Raw genomic sequence first — 12,160 nt, 5'->3', positions numbered from 1 at the left:
ATCCCAGAGTGGAGCGCTGTCTGCTCCCTGGGGGTGTAGCCTGGGTGCTCTGCTGATGTTTTGCTCATCGGTTTTGACCCATGGGCAGAAAGCTTAAGGTTTTGCAACAGTGACGCTGCACAAATAGCTCTAGGCTATATTAGATGCGGGCTACTACCGCTATAATGGTTAACACCTCTCTGTTTTTTGCGCGGACGTTTTTTTTTGTTTGTTTTTTCATGGATGGTTTTGTTTATTAAAATATATTTTGAGCCAAAAGTGGAGGGGCCATTGGCCCCCTGGCCACTGTGCTTCCGACGCCTATGGTGTGGATGTAATTCGTAAAGTAGTTAGTTCAAATAACGGTTCGTACTTCTCCTTTGGACAAGCACTTTTGAGTCTTGGAAAACACTTTTCCATTTACATCGGGATTTTGCAAACATTTAGAGTCAATAAAATGAGCCCTGCATGAGTAACGAATACAAGCAGATCACAGATATTAGGCATGGAAATCATTTAGTCCTGTTGTACTGACCCTTCCATTCCCAAAAATATGTATGGTCTTTTAGATTTTGTGTTGAAATTCATATTTATTCACTAAAATTGTCATATGGTGTGACATGAAAGTTATTATTTGTAAAATTATAATGGGGTATTTTGTTTTTAATGTGAGCAATGTATTATAATCTTTTATCATTACTTCATCAGGATCTAGCATTTCCTTTCAAATTTATTACATTTTACAGTATATTTCTTCAGCAATACACAGTGTAAGGCATATGTCCTCAATCTTTCAATAAACGTCATATTCATTTTAACATACCTTGATATAAAAGAAAGAAAATGCTTGTGACTTTTGCTGACCCTATTTTCTATCTGTTCCATTGAGATTTGTATGATTTAGAACCCAAAAGCCTTTTTATTTTCATAATTTCTTGATATAACCAAATGATATGGTGTCACGCCATATGATAAATAACACCACAAAACAATCTGTTAATACAAAAATGTGTATTATATGTATTTCACAAGCAACAAAAGACAGTTTAAGACAGGTATATCATGTAAAGGTTCACTTTCAGAAATCACAACTATACAAAACAGAATGCCACCAAATATTGTATAGCTCTTGGGTTCCCCGAGTTTTTCTCTTCTCAGTGGTGGGCTTCAATCTGAATGTTTGTAGTTCCCCTTTGAGTTTATTCTCTTTATATCTGTTAAAAGACAAATTCAACAATTTATTCAGATAATTTAAAAAGTTTTCCTGCATTATAATCAGATTAAATTGTTACAATTACTTATAGTGCTAAAGACAACATTAATATTACTGTTTTCTTTAACACCAGAATTTATTTTCTCAGACTACTACAAGGCTGTAGAGTGAGTGAGTGTGTGTGGGGGTGATTTCTGTGTTTTATGTGTGTGTGATTCGCAATACATGCAATAGTTGCACATCTTAAATAATAAATGTTAAATCATGTTAAATATGTCAAAATATATATTACACTTAATTATGAGTTAAACATATGTATGAAAAAACATTATTTATGCATGAAAATGCAGTTTCTATTATACAGTGTGACAAATAAATCATATGGTGTGACGAGAAAACCCAGTCACACTATATGATATGGGGTCACACCATATGAGGTTTCATGTACTTAGCATGACATTAAGCAATGTGCTTTTATGCTAACATCCTAAAAACATGCTAACTGCAATATGACAATATAGTTTTAAAGGTAATATTGACTGAAAAGTAATTTTATTTGGGCATTTTTGCGTAAAATGCATCACACACCAAAAGACAATGCAAAAGGGAACTGAAGCAGGAGTGCCGGATATACTTGATTTTTTTGAAAACATGAGAGAAAACTCACCTTGTAACTTTCAGTGTCCTTTTGAGGTGTTGTTCTTCCCCTACTCCCCAAAGGTCTCCAAACAGGTCTCCCATTTAAAAAAAGTAATATGGCGTCACACCATGATATCCATTTCTGGGACAAAGTGTTTTAGTTAAGAGTGGCTTCACAATATTATGCCTGAACTTTTAGTCAAGCAGACTTGGAGCTCACAAGCCAACGGAGAGTTGCTAGACTAGCCCTGGCAGCAAATTACATTTGCTGCCGCTAGGGGCGCGTCTAGATTTCTAGGCTAATAAAACAGCATTTTCTGAACAATATCACCATAGTTTTTGATATTTTTTTTATAATTTACCTATCTTTGACACATTGGACCAAAAAAAGGCCATGTCATGTCAACCACCCACATGCAGAGGAGGAGCAGCGGGCTCATTACGAGAGAGAGCAGGCGGGGCGAGGAAAGGCTGTGTGAGTAAAAAGTGCAGCTCAATAAAATTATTTTATCTTATCTTTAATTTAAATAGTAAACCTACAACATAGAACATCAATGTGTGGTGGCCGGTTTTGATTTCGTGGTGCCCAGTCACAGATTAGTCAACGTATGGAAAACACTGAAGGTGTATTAAAAATTAAAAATATTTAGCAGCACACGTTATGTTTGACGAATCGACGCTCATATTTTGCGTCAACGTATTTTTTTGCGTCGACGTCATCGATTACGTCAATGCGTTGTCCCAGCCCTAGCTACAGCACAAATATTTCCATAAAAATAAGCAAGTCTGACCTCTGAATTTATTTTGAAATAAATGCATTTAAAAGTTAAAATATACAAACATTTCTTAAATGCTTACAAAACACCCTTAGGACGACACAGCATCAGATGAACGCAGGTTCAGGCCGAGGTCCTAGTAGTAGGCCACTTTTTTGCTTTTTTTGCTGTACGGTAATCATGCTGCTGAATAAGCCAAACAAAGATTTCCTATGTAGCCTACGCAGCAAACTTTGGTTGGCCCCACCAAATCTCACTCCAAGGTTTTGTGAAAAGTTTGCAGCCCTGGAATTTCTTGGTATGGCTGTAGTATCTGTAGTCTTAGTATGCTATACAAGCAAATAAGTATGCAGGTAAGTGACTAGTTAAAAGCAGGGATGGATTAACTAACAGGCCTACCAGGCCCAGGGTCCCAGGAGCTCTGGTGTTCTACACAAAGATGCTACTGTAATATAGGCTTGTATTGGGTTTGTTCATCTCATGTCTGAATGATGTCCATTTATATCCACAAAAGTCACCAGCTTACCTCCCAGGGAAAAAAGTTCAGTGTCAGGATTTTTTTTCTACTATCATCCCTGCATCTTGTAACGTCAACTAGGACATTTATGGTGCGGTTTCCGTTGCTAGTAAATCGCGCTTGCAGTGTGGGGGAGCTTGAGTCTGTTGCAATATACCATCTCACAGCTAGGTGGGAGAATTCCCCCCAAGAATTAACCTATGTAATTGCACAACAATGTAGCTTTAAATTTCAATGATTTTATAATTTTGTTCACCCTTGCTTTTTTAAAATCATTTTTACACTCTCAGAGATGCCTTATCTTTAAAGCCATGTTTGAGCATTAAAACATATTTTCAGTATGGCTGGACTGTTAAAAGATTTAGATTTGGAACAAAATGCAAAAGCTAACTGGATAGTTAGCAAGGAGCTCTCTCCAGATGTAAAAGTTTGTCATGATTACGTAGCCTATTTGCGTAAGCGCAAAGTGGTTCTCTGCATAGATATATATACATAGATGCCGCATTGTCCGTTGAGTTCTATTAGAATGATAGTTGGCGTGGCCGCCATATTGGTAGGGGCAACACTCGCCCGTAAATGAATGGAGACTAATGATGAGCTGAATTAGCCTGGTTAACGTCATACCCTCATCTCAAATGAGACGGGGTTTTCTCGTATTTGAAACGTGGTTTACGAATGCCCAGAGCCGTTTATAGGGCGCTATGAATGTCTATCAAATGCGTCTGTACGTGGCTCATAACGGCTGTCGTCATCGTCTTACTGCCCTCCCTCCGTTCTGTGATTGGTCCCCTAACTGAGGCGAAAATTTGCTCCATGGTATCCAGGCTGCCTAGCAGCGTGAATTAAATCGTGCGCGCAAGGCAGCATGGGAAAACCCAGGCTAGAGCTTAATGGGTTTTGGGCTATAATGTCCTCAAACTCATCAATATTTCAATCGATGGGCATAAATTATATTTCATAGTTAAATGTAGCTAAACTACATGAAGAAAACAAAAAAGAAATAACACTATTTACATGGAGAAAAATAAATATTTTTTTGAGAACAATAAAAAAAACACCCAAACTCATTACAACATATTTTCAAATTTATTTATTATTTAGTCAATATTTGACATACCAGTTCCATGAAAAAAATGACTTTTGGCCAAAATAGTAGATAAGTCATGATGCCGTTAAATTTTGCCATTTCGAACGTTACCATTTCACTACGGCAAGCTTTTTGACAACCAACATTCAAATGACCGCATTTGACAACATTAATAGGAGACAGATAAATTAATACGGATATCGTTTGACAAATGGAAACCTTTGTCTTAGGCTACATGACTCCAGAAAACAACATGTTTACCAATTCCTGAAGTTATCGTGCCCCCCCGGCCGGCTGCTTAGTTCATTCACTCACGCCCCGGCCGGCTGCTTAGTTCATTCACTCACGTTACGTAACGTTAGCCTATCAACGAGATAACAGGTAAGCTAACTTACTTTCAAACATTAGACAGGTTAATACAGTATCAATACTATGATAATAAAGTGACTACATGAGTAACGCTACGTTTCAGAATTGTTCATTTCGCCTTCAATTCACAACAAACCCGTGGTTAAGTGACATGAAATTAGCCTTGCCACAGCAGCCACACTAGTCACTAGCCTACTATTAACTCCAAACCTGTTCTCTCTAAGACTGGCAAATACAACAACAAAAAACATAAACGTGCTATTTTACATGTACAAGGCCATCCCCATATGTCTAGAAGGCGCTACAATTTGTACAAAGCCCACAGGGTCTGTTCTCATATCATTTCCACTCAGAGACACCTCCATTGGCCTCCATTGATCTATCGGTTGATTGTTGCCCTCAGTAATATGGTGGCGCCGTTGACATACGTTCTGGAGTCCAATCATAGACAGTAAAAGAAATGGACGAAAATGGACGTCATTCTCAATGGGAGGGCACTGAGTACTGCGCAGACTCGCACTTAACTTTGTGACGTTAGCCATCGAACTGAATCTTGTAACTCATATGATAGATACACAGAAATTCTTCTCACACTTCCTTCGCCTTCAAAGTCATCAAAGTTAAACATTTATTTATTTATTATTATTAATATCATCCTCACAAGTGATATCAAGTCGTGTTAATGTTGAAACTACCACACATGATCATCTTCAAAAACAGTCATGGTAAAACAAAACAAAAAAGTTATAGCCTTGAAGCTAATCTTCTTTCCACTTTTCTGACCTACAGTCAATTCATCGAAAACCTCTGAAATGATTATCGTTAGACTACCTAACGGTAAAACTACTGTTTTTCATTAGGTTTACTTGCCTCTATGCTTTACTTTAACATACAATGCTATTGTAGGCTACATAGCTTTGTGCATGAATTTCCGTGCTGGCTGGACTACGCTTCTTATCCAAACAATACGGTCATCTCCCTTCGGTGCGTTAGCTTCCCTTCAACCGGACATGCTAAACATTCTTCTTACGGGAACCTAACGTTACGTACGAGGTAGTCGAGTTTTGTTTTGCCTTTTATTGTTTATGTAGTTAACACAGAAGCTACAATATCGGCACAGGATATGTTATATGAAGTTATGGGAGTTCAAAAAAATCCTAAATGAATGGGCGTAGTCGTTGGAATTACGATCTTTCACAATGTTGTAATTCAATAGTTACGAAACAAACTGCAAATGTCAAATTGAAAAATGAAAGTGTGCATGAAAAATTGCACACACAATAAATTAATTTATGTTACTATACACCAACTGGCCTGTAGGTGGCCAGAGACAGTTTTCTGTGAATATCTTGAGAACCGTAGGGCCTAGGAGGTCCACCTTTTTTTTGTATGTTGGTCTTAAGGGGGCATGTCAACCTATCCCATTATCACTTATTTAATGTATAGCGCCACCTAGTTAAAAATTAAAAAGCAAAACATTAGGTGTTTTCATCACAATATCTCTGGCTGACATGGTCAAAACTGCACGAAATTGAAAGTGTAGGATCATTATGACACCCTCCGAATGCATGCCAAGTTTCGTGGACTTTCGTTCATGGGGGGCCTTACAATAAAATAATTTATGTGTACATTTAGTGACCGTACAGCAACAAGGATTTCCGGGACACTGAAAGACCGGGGTACACGAAACTTGGTGGGCAGGTAACCCCACATGGATAGCATGGAACCATTGTTTTTCGTTTTGTTCTGTAGCCCCCCCGCTGGACTGGACCCCCCGAAAGGAGGGTAGGGCAGACACAGTTTTCTGTGAATATCTTGAGAACCGTAGGGCCTAGGATGACCATTTTTTTGCGTATGTTTGCCTCCAGGGGTCATGTAAACCCATTCCATATGCACACATGTGCATAAACAGATACACACGCACACACATACATTCACAGTAATCCTACGTATGACACATACTCACACAGTAGACATATATATGCATGCGTGCACATGCACACACACAGGCACATGCACATGCACGCACACACACCCACCCACCCACCCACACACACATAAACATAAACATGTACACGCACACATGCACACAATTCAAGAATTTCTCAGAATTATGAACAGGCAAGATGGGGGTGGGGTTGTATAAAATGTATTTTACATGTGAAATCTATGACCTAATCATGTTTTAGTACTTGTTGTCTAGCAGATACCAGTGAGAATTGGTCACGACTGCAAATTTGTTTTAAACTTTTCCCATTTAAGTTGACTGATCATCTCATTAACAACACAACATGAATTAAGTATTGTATCTGTGGAAAGGTACTGATCGATGCCAAACAAGTAAAGCAAAAACAAACAAAAAAATACTATACCCTCAATGTTTTGCACTTTATATTCTAGATTTCGCACTTTGTTCCAAATCTAGGTTCTTACACAAAATCATGTGTGGCATATCTGTATTCCATCCCACAAAGTTTGGCAGAAAAAAACCAAAAACATTGCAATTGAACAAAAATATTTTACAGGTTTTAATTTGGGAGCTCAAACATTATATAGACAAACTTTGAAAAAGATCTGAGACGGTGTGGCAAAATGTTCCTGATTTGACAAAGAATGACCGTATGACAAATGATAACATACTGTAAAGGCAAAATGAGACTGGGTTGCTGTGTGTGAAGGGATTGTAGTGCCAGATCATGCCGCATTTAAAGAGGCCTTATGCAACAATTTTAGCAAAAATGACCTTAATTATGCAGGTTGAGAGTCGTTCTGATGGTTCTACAACACTTTTTGGGTCATTTGGTGGGTGCTCTCTGCGGAAAAAACGAATATGCAACTTTCTGGTCCCGGACCGAAGAAATCCGGATGTGACTCGGCGGAAGGCCTCGAAAATGTAGTAAGATTGTAGATTCTAAGAAGACTGCAAAACGGACTCCGACTTGTCTTTGTTGCTGCTGAAATTGTAAGTAGCCTACCCTTGGGTGAACTTTGTTTTTGTAATGTGGTTTGATAGTCTCTTGAACAATGTGTTTGCTCGACCGTTTTATTGTGAGCCCTGTATGTGTTTAGCTTGGTTTCTTGATGGCTAGACTACCTGGGGGTTTAGTGTAGCAGTCACTTGCTACCGAAGCTGCAGGGGGAGCTATGTCGTAAAAAATGCGAGCCAAAATCAGGTGAAAACCCAGAAACAGCGAAGGAATAACCAGACTTGCATAGGGCTTCTTTAAGTAAGTGGGAGCAAATCTGGGTCCTATTTTGGAGTAGCGGAAAGCACATTCTTATCACAACACAAAGCGTATTCCTATCTTATTTTTTACCATGCACTTCTCTTTTATTATACAACGTATTATATATAAATAGTAAAAGTATATATACTTATACGTGCCCAGGGGTGTGGCAATTAACGACCTAAGGTGTGGTCTAGCACATTATCTAAAAATCGCTATCTTACACCATCTAAAAAGCATTACGCCAATAAAAACCTGCCAAATTCAAATAATAGACGAGTGCAGATGTGTGTAGCCTATACTCTGCTAGTCACAAACATGTTTTAGCTAAACATGGTTTAGTGGAATACCTGTTCCATACAGTCTGGCGTGCAAGCAGATTCCTTCAAATGCGCAGGTGACCATCAAAATACCGATGCGCTGTTTGAACTTCCACTGTTTGCTGTTAAAGGGAATGACAGATGCCACTCTCATTGGTCTAAAGGATGTTACGCCCAAAACACACCGATGACGCTTTTTTGTGCCAGGTGCCCGACGTTTGATGACAAAACCATCCCCAATGTGGACTGGACAAACCCCTAAATTTCTATAAGCTATTCATGTTTTAGATGGCCAAGATAGGGCCCTAAGCATTAGTGAATTAGTGATTAGCCAGCGGAGCTCAAGCCCCCTCCTTACTTTTCTTGTCACATCTGCTCTTCAGCAGAAGAGTCGCAAGTCATAATGCTCGAAACATGTTTCTTGGATTTGCCCCTAAACTGACGTTGAACATTTTAAAAATGGTGCTTATGCAGTCAATGACTTCTCAATTTGTTACTGATCAACCTTGTATCCAGTAACGTGCGGTGACCATACATTTTGGTGGGGCAGAAAGCCTTGTCTGACTCTGTACCACGTTTTTTTATTAACCTATCATTTTTGGGCTAATTTACATTAACATTATATATTTTACAGGTTTGCTGTATGCTTAAATCATGTCACAGTCACAAATGTAAGTGGAATATTTTATAATTGTAGATCAGTATAAGCCATCAGTTTATTGAGTCTGCACCATTCTCATCACGTTAAACCAGCAAAGCATTGCAACCGTTGTTGCTATGGGTAAACAAAACAAGTTTTCTGTGTTCTGTCTGGCCCAATTGGCTAACTAACGTATCTAATATTTTTTAAGGAGTTTTTGTTAAGGTTTTGTAACTGCAACTCAAGAACTATAACTCATTCTGAATGCAGTACGTAGCCATATCTTTGAACACCGTTGCCTTCTCGTTTTTCACTGTCCAAGGATGCTACTAAATCTAGAATATGACCATGGGGCAGACTACTTTACTACCATACAGGCGTCTTTTAGCACGGATTGAAATCCTTATTGAAAACGCCGGGGTTATGCGATAAACAGAGGAATGTGATCGTTGAGGTACCAAAAATAGTTGGAAAGCTTACAGAAACTATAGATAGTTAATGTGACAATCACATTATTAAAAATAGACTTGGAGCAATGATTTACTGAGGAACTATTTTTTGTGGAGCATGCTTCAGGTAGTTAGCTGCCCCACCTGCCCATATGAAGAACAGGACCTTCGATAAATGGCCACAAGAATGAGTGTAACATGAAACAATGATTGTTTGAATTTTAGAATCCTTATTAATGCCAACATGTTACATTAATGAGTCCCTCTGTGTACTTGATGTTCAGTTAGGCTTCCTATAAGGGAGTGGCGTGGAACTTGGTGATTTTCATGTTACAGGGCCCTGGTGGCTTGTGGACAGAAATGGTTTCTGTGTCTGCTGGTACAGGTCTGCATACTCTTGTCTTGTACCTTCTACCAGATGGTGGGAGGGTGAAGAGACTGGCTGGGATGACTGGGGTCAGCAAGGTCTTTCTCCTGGCTGTAAAGGTCCTCAATAGTTGGTAACTCAGTCCTTGTTATATGCGCTGCACTGACCTGACCACCCTTTACAGAGCTTTGCGGTCATGGGCGGTGCCAGACACTTTCTAATGAGGAGACACAGCACTCAAAAAATCCTCCATAGAAATGCATGGGGTTTGTTTGTAACGCCGTTGTCTACGCATATCCCACCCCTTCCTCGGCAAAACGTCAACATGTGAATACATTGAGCCAATCATGTGGTGTGATGTGAATACATTGAGCCAAACATATGGTGTGTTGTAAAGACATTGTGCCAATCATGTGTTGTGAACTCGCCGCTGGAGCAAGATTGGTGTCGTGAAGCCTTGCGCACGCACATTTCTGCTGAATAGGATGCCCTATGAGTGCCCTAAAAGTGTTGCGATATGGCCGCCGAGTGGAGGGACTTGCCTAAAGGGACTTTGGCGTTGCTATTACAATACCATGCTGTGATGTTGCCAGTCAGGATGCACTCAATGGTACAGCGGTAGTAGTTGGTCAGTATTTCACCGTCCATACCAAACTTCTGCAGCTGCCGAAGAAAGAAGAGCCACTGTCTTGCTGACTTTATGATTAGCGCAGATCCTCGCTGATTTTAGTTCCAAGAAATCTGAAGCAGCTCACTCTCTCCACTGCTGTGTACCCAATGTAGATGGATGTGTGCTCCTCTCTGTTTTTTTTTGTTGGTGTTTTGGATTCATGGTTGAAAAATATGTTGAAAAAAATATAAACATATTTTTATAAAAATATAAAATGTTGAAAAAATAATAATCAGTAATGATGAGTAGGCCAACCCTTGCCTTCAATTTTTTTGTTTCTAGAAATGTGATATACATTTCCTAGAGCTGCATCTCCCTATATTGTGATTGTGCATAGCATAGAATTATTGTATTCTTTGAACAACTTTTTGTTGTTTCAACAGTTGTATATGGTGTTCTTTGGTTGGGGCAAGTACAGTATGTCCTAAAAAGAATTCTGCCCTTCCATACAGACGTTCAGGTTTTCCTATTTAAAAGCAAATGATAATTATTTAACAATAAACATAATATCACCACATATGGTGTTCTTTGGTTGGGGCAAGTACAGTATGTCCTGAAAAGAATTCTGCCTTTCCATACAGACGTTCAGGTTTTCCTATTTAAAAGCAAATGATAAATATAGCTGCAAGCAGCAATGTGGGGTCCAAGCAGTTGAGCAGGAGTTGTCATGACAACCCAATGTTGTTACATTATACACACACCCAATTAACCCCCCATCCCACACACACACATATACACAGATAAACCTCCTCTCCCACACACCCCAATAGCCCCCCACACATACGCATACCTCAAACATCACCAAATGTATTGTGCGTCCTCAGGTTGTAGTCACGAGTCCACATACCAAGTTTGGTGTCGATACGAGAAAGTGTTGATAATTATAGCGCCCCTAGTGTTCAAAGGTCACTAAATATATTGAGCATCTTCGGGATGTGTCCCGAGTTCATGTACCAAGTTTGGTGTCGATACGAGAAAGTGTTGCAAATTATAGCACCCCTAGTGGTCAAAGGTCGCAAAATTGATTGTGCATCCTCAGGATGTGGTCACAAGTCCATGAACCAAGTTTGGTTTTGATACGTCAAAGCATTGCTAAGATATGACCTAATCTTGTGTTACTCTAGCGCCGCCCTAGTGGTTGAAGGTCACCAAATGTATTTTGTGTCCTCAGGATAAGGTCCCAAGTCCGAATACTAAGTTTGGTTTCAATACGTGAAAGCATTGCTGAAATATGAGCCCCCTTTCTGTGATAATAGCGCCACATAGTGGTCAAAGGTCATCAAATTTATTGAGCTTCTTCCTAATTGGGTCCTGAGACCATGTACTGAGTTTGGTGTTGATACGCGAAAGCTTTGCTGAGATACCACTTCACTTCCTGTTTTGCGGCTTCGCCACCAAACTTGATTGGTTACCAGGGGCGACGGGTTATCAATATGGCTCCAAAAAGCAATGCTTTTGTGAGTCATGGTCTGAAGATCATCTGTGCCAAGTTTCATGAAAATCGGATGAACTTTGTGACCTGTGAAAACTTTTAAGTTACATTGATTAAATCCAATATGGCGGCCAGATCAATTATGTTGATGTCACAAAATCACATCTGTCATCCTTAGGGCCTCAGACAGACACCACTAGTACATTAACATTAACATTAACAGACACCAATAGCAAGTTTTAATTTCAAACACATTACCTGTTACAGGCCAAAATGTAATTTTGCTAATTATAGCGCCACATATAGGTCAAAAGTCATCACATTTATTGAGCCTCCTCCTTATTGGGTCCTGAGCCCATGTACTGAGTTTGGTTTTGATACGTTAAAGCTTTACTGAAATATTTCTTCACTTCCTGTTTGGCGGCTTTGCCGCCAAACTTGATTGGTCATGACAGGCGACAGGTTTTGAATATGG

The sequence above is a fragment of the Alosa sapidissima genome, chromosome 14 (assembly GCF_018492685.1).
Source record: "Alosa sapidissima isolate fAloSap1 chromosome 14, fAloSap1.pri, whole genome shotgun sequence".
NCBI classification, from domain to species: domain Eukaryota; kingdom Metazoa; phylum Chordata; class Actinopteri; order Clupeiformes; family Clupeidae; genus Alosa; species Alosa sapidissima.
The sequence above is the reverse complement of the archived record's forward strand: the minus strand, read 5'-3'. Positions refer to the sequence as shown.